Source organism: Thermobia domestica, chromosome 17 (genome assembly GCF_964235325.1).
Source record: "Thermobia domestica chromosome 17, izTheDome1.hap1.1, whole genome shotgun sequence".
Classification (NCBI taxonomy): domain Eukaryota; kingdom Metazoa; phylum Arthropoda; class Insecta; order Zygentoma; family Lepismatidae; genus Thermobia; species Thermobia domestica.
In genome coordinates, this window is record NC_137470.1 from 54,295,754 (window position 1) to 54,309,626 (window position 13,873).

Sequence of the window (13,873 nt, forward strand, 5' to 3'; positions counted from 1 at the left end):
AATTGAACATCGTCCGCATACATGTGATACTTACAGTGTTTTAGAGATTGTGCTAAGTCATTAATATAAAGGCAGAAAAGAAGAGGCCCTAAAACACTACCTTGAGGAACCCCACAAGGAAGGTTACGCTGACCAGAAACTAAGTTGGCAACCACCACATACTGTTTTCGGTCGCATAAGTAGTTTTGGACCCACTTAGCAGCTGAAGTAGAGAAACTAAATTTTTGTACAAGTTTCTGTAGCAAAATGTCATGGTTTACTGACTGGAATGCTTTGCTATAATCCAGTAAGGTAAGTATGGTTATCTCTCTCTTGTCCAAAGCAGAACGTATATCATCAGTAATACTAGTAAGGGCTGTAGAAGTGCTGCAATGTTTACGAAACCCGGATTGAAAAGTGTCTAAAAGGTTATAAGTTCGAAGGTGCTCACATATTTGATCACTTACAATATATTCAAGAGCTTTAGATAGGGCAGGTAATATTGAAATAGGCCTTAAGTCTTCTGCAGATCGGACATCCTTAGTCTTAGGGAGAGGCAGGACTCGTGCTGTCTTCCACAAGACTGGGAATGTTCCGGTAGTAAGGGAAAGATTAAATAAATTGGTAATTGGGGAGAGGACGAAGGGTAATATTTTCTTGATCAATGTTATGCTTATTTCATCAGCACCTATAGCAGTGGATTTTATCCTCTTAATCGCTTTCATTACATCATGTGGGGTGACACAAGTGAAAGAGAAAACATTTTCTTCAAAATTAGGGATTTGTCCTGTATTATCAGATCTTGCATTTATCTGTGAGCTAGAACTATCAATTCTACAGAAATAATTGTTAAGATAATCAGCAGAGAAAGGAGCAGCTACATCCGGCTGGACTCTTTTGCTGCTACGAATGCCAAGTAGCTTCAAATTTCTCCAAAGATGGGAGGGATTCTTGTTCTCAAACAGGGTGTAGGAAAATTTTAATTTCGCATTACGCACGACTATGCGAGTTATATGAATATATAGAGTGTCCAGATAATCCGTTTCCACCCCTTGAAATCGCAATGCATGGCGATAAGACAGATGCCAAAACTGGAAAACACGTGTTTGATCATTTTAAAAGTACAACGTATCAAAGCAAAAATTCTTGTCACAAGGCCACCCGCAGTGTACTGGGCGGGGACCAACTCAAAAATTACAAAAAGTAAGGGGGTCAAGTAGCATATCTTTCGAAACTTCTTGGGAAATGAAAGAAGACGGAACAAGTCTCAATACTCTAAAATTACCTTGTGCAAAATGGCGGCCGGTCACACTGTCAGCAAAAACATCATTGTAAAGTCGATGGCCACCCTCAAAAAAATCCTGAAACGGCAAGGCAGATGTCAAAACAGGAAAACATGTGTGTCATAGAGACCTGCACGGGCCGAATGTTTCGGCCCGAGCCCAATCCAGCCCGAACGTAACTAGGCCCGGCCCAGCGCGGGCCCGAAAAGTTTTGGAGATTTTCGGCCCGAGCCCGGCCCAACCTGATAAGTTTTTTCAAAATTCCTGACCCAAGCCCGGCCCGGGTCCGATAAATTTTAAAAGTTTTTGGCCCGACCCCGGCCCGATAAATTAAAAAAAAATAGCTCGAGCCCGAATCTTTCTCAAAATTTAGTACTAAATTTGACTTAACCCTCAGAAACATTTTCTAAACTTTGGTTCACAACTTGATGCTTGCCTTCCGAATGGTACCATTGCCTGCTAGAACTTTGCCTGTCATCGAGGGAACAAAAACTCCATTCCCTGTAACAAAAATTTAACTTAATTGATTTTTAGCATAAACTGAAGATGGCAATATTGTTTAGCTACAGGCAAAACATTCCCACCCCTTCTTGTCATATTTTGGGTTCAGTGAAGGTCAAGGTCAGAGCTCAATTTACCGCATAATGCCTGCAATCCTCTATAGTGAAAGTGGAGCCGCTAAGCGACACAAACTGTAAATAGCTATTGCATTCTTTGTGACATTTTTCACGAACACCCTTCTTCAACGTTTTTCTTTATTCCAATTATCGTTTAACGAAAGTCAATAATTATTAAAGAATCGCAATTGATCGGCCCCAGCCCGGCTCGACCTGAAAAGAAATCAGTGTCGGCCCGCCCAAGCCCGGCCCGGCCCAAAGAAATAACAGTGTCGGCCCGCCCAAGCCCGGCCCGGCCCAGAGAAATAACAGAGTCGGCCCGCCCAAGCCCGGCCCGTACAGGTCTCTAGTGTGTCATCATTTCAAAAGTACAATAATTGGAAGTAAAAATATTTGTCTCAGGGTCCTCCACAATGTCCCAGGCGGGGTCATGTTCAAATTGTTCAAATGGCAAGGGAGGTCAAGTAGCACATCGTTTAAAGCTGTTATTAAATGAAAGCAGATAGAACAAGTATGGACGCTCTACGATAATACTGTGCAAACATCTTGCATTTTAGTTGTTGTTTCCGTAACCGGGTTTTAGTTTATTTTCACTTTAATTCTTGTACTCAACGGAAAGAAAGGAAATGCCCCTACTGTGAGATTCTGCTCTTAATATCTAAATAATATAAGCTATATCTATATAATAGCCCAATAATATCTAAATAAAGAAAAAAAATAATAAAATAAAAGCAAATTAAGACATAAAGAAAAGAAACGACAACATTTGACATCTTTGAGTATAGAACTGACTAGTTAACATATAATGTTCTTCCACGAACATAAATAAGTAGAGGTTGGAGCCATCAGAAGTAAAGACTCTTACCTCTACTTATTTACGTTTATGACTGCACAACAGTGGTACTTTTGCTCGTTATCTGGTTTATCAATTATATAATGATTCAAACGAAAGAATTCCTTGCACCAGGAAGAGTAAATACGTACAAATGTCTCAGAATGAAAACAAGTACCGATTGCAAAATGGAAAGTGAACGTGCTCAGAAAATCGAAATGAAGATGTACATTTTGACCGGCCGCCATTTTACACAGGGTAATTTTAGAGGATCGAGACTTGTTCCGTGTTCTTTTATTTCTCAACAGCTTTATTTGACCATATTTGCCATTTGAAAATTTTGAGTAGGACCACGTCTGGAACCTTGTGGAGGACCCTGGGACAAACATTTTTACTTTCAATCATTGTACTTTTGAAAAGATGACACACATCTTTTTCTTTTTTGACATCTGTCTTACCGTTTCAGTTTTTTTTTCTTTCTTTGGAGGGTGGCCATAGACTCTACAATGACGTTTTTGCTGACAGTTTGACCGGCCGCCATTTTGCACAGGGTAATTTTAGAGAGTTGGTTTTTTTCGTCTTCTTTCATTTCAGAGAAGATTCGAACGATCCCCTTACCTTTTGTAATTTTTGAGTTGGATCCCGCCTGGGACTCTGCAGGTGGCCCTGGGACAACAATGTTTGCTTTGATACATTGTACTTTTGTAATGATCAAAAACGTGTTTTCCTGTTTTGGCATCTGTCTCATCGTTTGCGATTTCAAGGGGTGGAAATGGATTTTCTGGACACCCTGTGTATTCATATAACTCGCACAGTATATGCATTCGGAAAATTTTTATTACAGTTTTGTAATAGGCGTCATTAGTGCTTTCGATTGGTATATAAACCATCTTCCACTTCGATATATAATCTCCATCTCTTCCCTTGTTAGTTGTATCTTGATTAGCATTGTGCAGCCTGCTACATTTTACTTTCGTTCCCATGGTATGCTGCTATATTTTTACGAGACGAGACAAAACGAGACATACGAGACGAGACGGGACAGAACCCCACGAGACGAGACACGAGACGGGACGAGCACAGTTTTTCGAGACGAGACACGAGACGAGACATGCTTTGCACGAGACGAGACGAGACAGCCTGAAGTCTCGTCTCGTCTCGTCTCGTGGCAACACTACCGGGGAGGTTGGGAAGGGACACTTAGTATTCGAAGAGGCACATTATTTTTACACAGTAAGTACTATTATATTTATTACATTATAGACGTATTATTTTGGTCTCTTCCGGGGGAGATCCTCAGAGCTCCGGGAGACAGTGCCACCCTAAAAACATGTCTGGAAGAAACACTGTTTCGCACAACAAATGTAACTACTGTTCTCTCTCGACTCGTTTTTATAGTAATGCTGTAGGAAAAACAACTAACAAAAACGTCCCTCAAGAATTAAACACAGAGCAAGTCTGCTAACAAATCCAAAACACAATCTATTAAATCCAATGCACTATTAAAGGTTTATCAGCTGCGTACAAGGGAGTGGTTGCTGACTCACATTGAGTTTCTCGCGTATCCCACCCATGACGTCACCATTTACGATTCATCAAAAACAAATGCCTGAAGAAGCTGAACGAGACGGCCTATCAAGATATAAAAAATACGGGTCTCTTATTTTTTGTTTCTCTTTCTATTGCACCAAACTTGTTTTTAACTCGAACTGATCCTTTAAACATACGAGTAGCTATGAGCTAACACATTTTGTGCGCAGATATCTATTCGCCAAATGCAAACACATACGAAAACACTTTTGCGACTTTGTGCTCGGAGAGGAATTGTGGGGGCGGGGGTCGAAAAGTAGCCACGTTTGTGGTTGCCTCTAAGTGTGCCTCTAATTGTCTTAAATGTATGCAACCAACAATGCAAATTTAGAATGCAAGCTTACATAAAGGAAGAGTATACATACCCGAGCAGTGAAATGATTTTTGGGCCATTCCTTTGGGACATTCTTCTTCCTATGTTTTTATGCAGCATTTGAATTCTTCAGGCAACAACGGATTCTTACAGTTCGTATCATAAATTGTTTGTATAGCAGATGGCTCCTGATGCTTTTCTTTATGGTCATGTATATCTAGGTAAATATAAATAAATTCATTAAAAAATAAATTCCCTGAAACAATTACTTTGTACTCTTTAATATAATTTATTTTATTATTGACTTATTTTTGCTATTTAATACTGTTTAGTCTTTGAGGAAATCGTGTGTTTAAGATGTTATTTTGAAGAAAGAAACTAGAACAGTTTAATCAATATCACACTCTTCTTCCTCCTACCGTTCAATATGTTTTGAGGCCCTAACACTACAAAATGTTCCACTCTTATATCAAAGAATCCATCCAAGGAACTCTTGAATTTCATGTCAGAATTGAAGGATTTACGGCGCAAAGCGTTCGAAAATGATAGAAAATACGAAAATCTGACGATGTTAATCGGCAGATTATGAAGGAACGATAACACTTTCCATTAGAGTTCTTGAATATGGGTCTGTGTATATTGTCGATGTGAAGTCTGGAGTTGTCGTGTTGCAGAAATATGACATTTTTTTATTCGGTCTCTGTTTTTAATTTATTTTAAGTAGGTGAGGTTGTTGAACGCAGAGTTCTACATTGAGTGTTTGGTTGTGCTGAAGCACTTCGTAATAAATTACGTGTCTCTAGTCTAGCCGTATACCTGGTCTTTCGAGGATTAAGGACCTGTTTCGCTCCCCGATTTTCAGTAACGTACCGGTATCATTCAATATCATTGCTATATCTAAGTTTCCGAGAGCTGTAGTTTAGTAAAGAAGAATAAACAAATATGACCTAAAACATATTCTAATATGAATATGGATTGTTGTTTCTGATATTGTTTTAATAAGATTGATCTCCACTACCCTTTATCTTGGTTGATATGTGCAACACTACTGCATCTCATCTCTATATGGAGAACTTTGAGCAAAGAATTTATTATTGACCGTGTAAGAACAAACTAAATGTAAAAGTGTTAGTTTGCAGTAGGGTGTATTTGAACTGGAGACCTTGGGATCCGTAGACCATAGCCTATAACACATCAATTATTCTTACACTCCCAGCGAAGTCTCCTAACTTGATAGTTGCCTTCATGAAATGAAGGCCGGAGAGAAAAAAGATCAAAAATGTTTGAATACATATATATATATATATATATATATATATATATATATATATATATATATATATATATATATATATATATATATATAAACAGAAATATACATAGACATGTTTCGCTTTCCGAATGAAGGTGAAAGTAGCTAAGTCTCGGTTAAGACAACCTTTTCGAAACTAATGTCAGATAAATCATACCTTGCTCTAGTAACCTATTTCAGTGATGGTAGTGACCGAGAAAGTTGGCAAATAATAATCATAATAATAATAATAATAATAATAATAATAATAATAATAATAATAATAATAATAATAATAATAATAATAATAATAATCTTACTCGCTTACTTTAGCCAAGAAAATTGAGACGTAAAGCTTTTAGTCTCTTTTAGTTGGTGTTTTGTCAAAAGGTATTTTGTCATCTACTCGGCTAAATTAGCAAAGCAACTTTTGCTAAGTAGTGCTATGACAATTGTTTTTTCATACATTGTGTTATATTGGTTCAATATATCTATATTGATATTGGAAAAGTTTACGTTGTTATACATTAATTATACAAGGGGGTCATTAGCAAGTACACTTCTGTTCAGAAAAACGTGGAAACACTTTCAGAGACTAACAAGGTACATTCGCGAAGTGTCCCCCGGATTCGTGTAAAATTGATTCAAATGCAAGTTTTCCATGATCCAATGTGAATTCTACTAATTTTCGCGTCCCATACCGGTAATTTGAATATATTTATGGACCTTCGTATATCTGGAATTCAATCATACCGTACTATAACACTTGGACATAAAATTGATTTCACTTTATTTAGATGTAACTGGATATGAATGCGGGCATACGAGGAACAAATTGAATCAACTACTGCTACTCTTACACATATTATCCACCCCGGCTGCCATCTTGTATCCGCCATGTTGGAATCAACTTTCGTTTTTTTTCAAATAGGAATATTTGCAAGTGATGCATCAAATTCCTGTACATTTTTTTTCAGAAATTTATTTGTGAAGGATGTTTACCCGGAGCTTGTACCGTTTGCAAGGTATTGCATGTTAAATGTCAGGCACTTCACGAATAATGAACCAAATAGAAAGTTGTGCAGGGCCCCGTGTATATATGTAATCTTTTACAAGATTTATCGTTGACGAAATATTCTCTGAACGTACAGATACACAGACGTCAATACGGAAATAGTAGATCTTCATCCAAATCTGGTCGTACCTGGGTTTACATTAGATATTTTGACCCTAATACAATACTTCCTTGTTATAGTATAAGACGCAAGCTATAACAGTCACTCACAGAAATATAATAAGACTATAACACCAATGTTGTAAAGAGTTTTGTATACCTACATTATTTTTCCAGTTATAAATTGTTTTGATTTGTTAACATCAAAAACGGAAGCGTCACTAATATCACTCTGCAAGGTCTACTCACGTAGGACCTGGAGGGATTTAACATGCAATACCTTCCAAACGATACAATTCACGGTAAAATTCACTACATCAGTGAATTTCGGAGAAAATTGTACATGAATTTTATATGTCACTTGCATCTATTCCCATTTGAGAAAGTAAAAGTTGAACCCAATTTGTCGGATCCAAGATGTCGGCCGGGGTGGGTAACATGTGTAAGAGAAGCAATACTTTGTCCAATTTATTTTGCATATGCTCACATTCATGCCCAGTTACATCTAAAGAAACTAAAATCAATTTTGCGTCATAGTGTTATAGTAGTGTATAATTGAATTCCGGATATATGAAGATAAATCTCAATTCCCACATATATGTACAGAGTAATAGCATTTTGTTTCGCTCCTTATAGAGATATTAGCTTCAAAAGGTAGTTGTGTCCACGGTAGCTAATAGATGGAGCTATGGGGGCATAGGGGGCATTGCCCAAACTTTTTGACAAAAAAAAATAAAAATGACACCTATAAGATCCTTCAATTCTCATTTGTATTTGCTGTGTCTCCCCAGCAGACAAAAGTTCTGCCCCCAGGGACACAATTCCTAACTCTACCCATGCTGTAGCTGAGGTTAGTGAGACACTGAGTCTTCGTATATAACTTAGGAAGTTTGAAGATGGAGGGTTCGAAACTTGGTCTCAGGTGTATTTTATTTATTTTTTTTTAACATGAAAATATGATGAAATAGCTAAAAATGTGATATTCATTACCTGTGTAAATTGCATAGATAATGTTTTAGTGTTAAAATATTTGTTTGTTGCTATATTACATTTTTTGTCTTTATCTTTTTACTTTTAGATCCAAACGAAATATTTGTAAGATTTATCGGTTTAAAATCTCTAGGATACTCACTAAGATGACTATGAAATTAGACTTAAATAAATACAAAGAAGTATGCAGTTAAAAATTTATACGCCAAACTAATTTTATGACGTTCGGATCTAGGATATTTCTTTTGTTTTCATTTGATGCTGTAACTTAGAGGGAAAGTGGAACTAGAGGAGATATATAAAAATGATCGAAAATGACCGATAGTGTCGAACCCATAATTTTTGGGGTTGCTGAGATGAGCCCTAAAATTTCTGATCTCATTCAAATCCAAAATTAGCCCTACAATTTGGGTGAGGGTGAGGTGGGATATACATATCTAAAATATAAATAAAAATGAAGCGACTACGTTTGTTAGTTAATAATTCTTGAACCACCCAACCGGTCGTGATCAAATTTCCAACATAGATGAGGTTTGGGCATGATATGGTTTGTATCATTTCACTTTGATAATGTAACTTAGGGGAGGGATAGGATGAGTTATTTATATAAAAAATATCGAAAATGCCCAGTATTAGTATTGAATACATAGTTTTCGGGTTCGCTGAGATAAACAGTGACAATTCAGATGTCGTTTAAATCCAATTCCAGTCCTGCAAGTTGGGGATATGAAAAATAGAAAACGATCGATATTAGTGTCGAATTCACAGTTTTTGGGATCGAAGATAAGAACAGTGACACTTACAACGCTGTTTAAATCCAAATTTAGCTCCAAAACGTGGAGGAGGAAGAGATGTTTTAAAAACGATCAAAAATTGCCGATATCAGTGTCGAATCCACAGTTTTCTGGATCGCTAAGATGAACAGTGACACTTCCAATGCTGGTTCAATCCGAATTCAGCCAACATTAATACTACTAAGGGGTGATATTATTTTTAAAAATAATTGAAAGTGACCGACATTAGTTTCCAACTCATTGCACTTGGGGTCTCTAAGTTGATTGGTGACAGTTTTGGTGCAATTTAGTGTCCAAAATGGAACGCATTCCCTCCGTGCGAAGAACGGATATTATGCTAGGTTTAGACAAAGTATTCTCACTGCAATACAGCTAAGTTCATTTTCATTACTATCACAGATATATATATATATATATATATATATATATATATATATATATATATATATATATATATATATATATATATATATATATATATATATATATATTGCAAACGAAGAGTTGTACTTCTTGCTTTGCAAAGAATTTCCATATCCTTTCCGTAAATAATCATCCGATATGAATTTTTAAAATATTTAGTGATGTGCCATTTAAAGGGGTAATTAATTTCCACAAGTAAAAATCAACAGATGTCTGTCTACTGTGGTGCAGCGTGTTAATGAATAGTTTGATCATGATATAATAATATGATAAAAAACTAATAATATAAACAGATCATCCGACATTCAATTAATAATTAAAAGCTTCTCTCTTTTTCGAAACTAACAGCAGCCAGAAAAAATATCCTAGGTCTATTACATTCAGATTGTCAAGTTTCACTTATCCTGTCTTGAAGAGAGATAGAAGAGACTGAAGAACTTAATATAACTAAGTGAGACATAAAAATTATTAAACCATTCTAATGAACATTCATATTGAATAGAAACATTACTTGCCTGGGATGGTTATGTTTTAACATCGGAACAATAAAAGTAACTTTTTAGTGAGTTGTAATTATTGTATTACATACGAGCCAGGCAGTACTGTTTTGAAATAGCTTGAATCGGGGCAATGTGAAAACTAATAGAAGAAACATGTCGCTCAGCAAACGTGTTATTTTCTATTGCAAACGGAATTATCATCACTAATGATATATAATGTAAATATAGTAAGGTTCGGGACGTAGATATGGGAGAAGACGCAAAAATCAGCTGGAAAGAGAAAATAAGAAATAGAGAAATTTTGAGAGGAATGAATGAAGAAGTAAGAATATTGAAGTTAATAGCAAAACGGAAATGAAATTGGTTACGATACTGTCTAAGGATGAATTGATTTTTAAGATATAATTTAAAGGGATTAGCCTCTGAAGAGGAGGAGATGACAAGAAGAAGATGGCAGCTCGTAGACGATATTTTACTTATGCGTTTTTTTTTATATTTTTAAAGGAAATATGCATACGGATATAGTAAAGAGAAGGAATAAACAGAACATAATGGACAATTATACAATTGCTAGGAAACAATAATGTTTGTTTTTGACAGTTATATTTTCACCGTTACTAAAGATGTGCATTATGTATTCATCAATTGTTTGTTAAACACGTTGCGTCCTCAGACAGTACGAACCAAGGTTGATAAATCTAAGTAATATTGTAGACAAATGTTGGAATTTCTGCTTTCTATAGCGTGCGGAATCAAGAGCGTTGTCTCAGCCCTATGGCGGAGAGAAATTTAATATTTTTTGTCATTACACATGGAAAGTATTAATATTGCAAATTATAAAATTTTCTTTATTTAACTAAGCGGGAATCAACCTCAGAATCCTCTTCTCTATTATTCGTTTTAAAACGTCTTCGTTTGTTACGATCTCTGTCTATTTTATCTTCATTATCTTACTTCAACACCACATCCCGAAGCTCTCTAAATAATTATTCTCTAACTTCTGTAATGTCCAAGTCTCAACCATAAAGTCCTATTCTCTATATGTAGCACTTGAACAATTTCTTCCTAAGTCAAATATTAATGCTGATAGTTAAGAGTGACATTTTCTTGTTGAATACTTCTTTGGCTATGACAATGCTCTCTGGTCCTGGTCTCTTTGATGTAGTACGCCTCTCTCGTCAGAATACATCTCAGATATTTGGAATGATCGATCTCTTAAGTTCTTTTTGTTCCACTGTGATACGTAAGGGCGCATTTCCAAGGGGATATTCCATATAGTGTCCATTCCATATAGTTTCCCGTTGTCAACCATATTGTCAATCAGCTCCTGTAGTCTTTTTTCGGTTCTAGATATAATGACCATATCATTTGCATACCTGATGTTGTTAATAATTTGACCTCGAATCTTGAAATCTCCAATTCCCATTAATGTCTCCTTCATTTAACATTCACTGTAAATATTGAATAATTGGGGCGACATATTACATCCTGTCATACAGCTCTTCCAATATCCACAATATTGGTTTCTCCTTCATTCAAGCGCAACTTGATTCGTTGGCCTATATAAAAGTTGCAAATGAGTCGTCGGTCTCTCAAATTGACCCCACTTTCTTTAAGTATTTGCAGTAGTTTCGTTCAGTTAAGCCTGTTGAAATCTTTTGCCTGTCTATGAAGAACAAACACAACTCTTCCTTTATGTCAACAATTCGTTCGGAGATAATTCTCATCAAACCAATGACATCTCTCGTGCTTTTCCTTTCACGAATCCAAATTGATCTTCATCCAACATATTTTCTATCTTACTTTCCAGGCGTCTACTCAGTATGTGAGCAATTATCTTTCCAGTCTGGAAAATAAGGCTAATGATCCTGTTATCTCTGCACTTCTTTCCTTCCTTTTTTCTTATGTATTGTAACATCAAGAAAATACTTTGGCCATTCCCAAACTCAGATAGACCTTGTTAATAAGTGAAGTCAGTACTTTTATTCCATTGTGTCCTAATTCCTTGAGGAAATCAACTGGTGTGCCGTCGTCTCCAGTGGCCCTTCTCCTTCGTATGTCTTTGATTGCTTGCATTACTTCAATTTTCAAAATACTGGGTCCATTTTCTTCATCATCAAGCTCTTCCTCAGCTTCCATTGCAATATTTTTGGGGTGATTCTTCTGGCCATACAGATCCTTTATGTACCCCTCCCTAATTTTAAGGGTTCCTTGATTGTCAGTGGCCACATGACCTGGTTGATTTTCAATTTCAAGCGTGCGTATACATTTGCTAGCTTTCCCTCCTAATACTTGTGTTTTCTGATACATGAGATCATACCTGCTGAATAACTGAAATTCTATTATTTCTTCACATATCTGTTCCACGTACTTTTCTTTGACTTTGTCTGTCCCTCTTCTCAACTCATTATTCAGCCTTATGTATTATTTGATCTATGTGGCTTTTGCTCTTCTGCATTCCTCCATCTTCTTAAGCATCGCTCCAGTTATCCATGTTTTTTCTAGGTGATCTTTACATCTTGCCAGTGTTATTGAATGGTGTGTCCAGTAGAATCTAACTTTTCCCCAACTATTTTCTATATTGTCTACTATATCGCCAATTACGCAGGATTTTTCTTCAATCTTTTCTTTCACATCACTGCAAATACTTATTAGTTGCTCTCAGTTCCATTTTCGATCCTCTCCCCCCCCCCCCCAATTTTTTCTTGACTCTCTTTCTCCAGGTTTGAACTTCCGACGCTAAGAGGTTGTGATCAGAATTGAGATCGGCTTCCGGTAGTGTCTTCACATCTCGTGCATTATTCCTGAAACGCTGGTTTACAAGAATGTATTCGATTTGCTAAGGTTTCTTACTTCCTGGACTTTCCCATGTGCACACTTTTTTTAAACCACATGATCGTCACCACCATATCATGTTGCCCACAGAAGTCGATAAGCATTTGGCCCCGTTCGTTTTTTCTATCTAGTCCAAATGGTCCCACTAACTTATTTACTGCTCCTTCTCTTACCACGCTGTTGAAGTCCCCGATTACTATAGCTCTGGCCTTACCTCCTCCCTCCTGGTGTAATATGTCGCTAATCCCATCGTACAGTATTTCTACTCCATTGTCATCATGGTCGGTTATGGGGTTATATGCTTGTATTATTACTTTGGTTTTACACTTACGAGGTAAGGGTGTGATGCCACTAAGAGACAAGTTTCATTATTATTGAAATTTTCCCGTTTTTCACGTTAGAAGCGGTATCGTCTAAAACTCTGAAGGACGTGAATTTAACATTTACTAGATTTATGTTTCCTGATTTTAAAAAGTCCTCACTTTTGCAACTTTCTGATTGAACAAAGGGAAATATAAGTGTTTCAGAAATGCCCCCTTCTTCCGTTTAGGAACAGAATTTTCTAAAATGTTTAGAAGTGTGTGCCTTTACTCTTAACAAAGAGTTTATATTTGGATTTTATCTCTCTAACTTGAGGAATTCCTGAGATATATTAAACAAAAATGTAAAACTTTGTGAAATATATGTTATTAAACAAAAATATAAAGATCATCCCCCTTTCACCACCGTTAAGATAGGTATTCCAAAAACCAACAAGTGTATGTGCTTTCGTGACAAAAAAGAATCCTCCGTCCTAATTCCTCGTTTCTACCTGTAGTGTTATCCCCTGGGCGACGATGAGTAAGGTCGCATCTACTCTTGGAACAATTGTAACAAGTTACTTGCTTGTATTTTGCAGTTACAAAAAAAAGTAGATTATTTTTAATGAAAATAAGCACATGTGATTAAACTGCATCATATTCAACGATTTTGATAATTTAGACAATTGCCTTCAAGTGACAAAACTGTCTATTTTCCCTTAATAATAGAAATAGAACAAAAAATACAACTGAGAGATTCACATAATATTCTAAATTATTGAGTTTGTTATTCTACACAACAAGTACAAACCTAATTTCTCATATTTCATTACAAATTGTAATATACCTAAACATTTATTTAAATATGTGCCAAGAGTAGATATAAAGTAAATAATTTTATATAAATTGAATATTCAGTCTTTCCATTGCTTTTTTGCAGAATAGAACAAGAA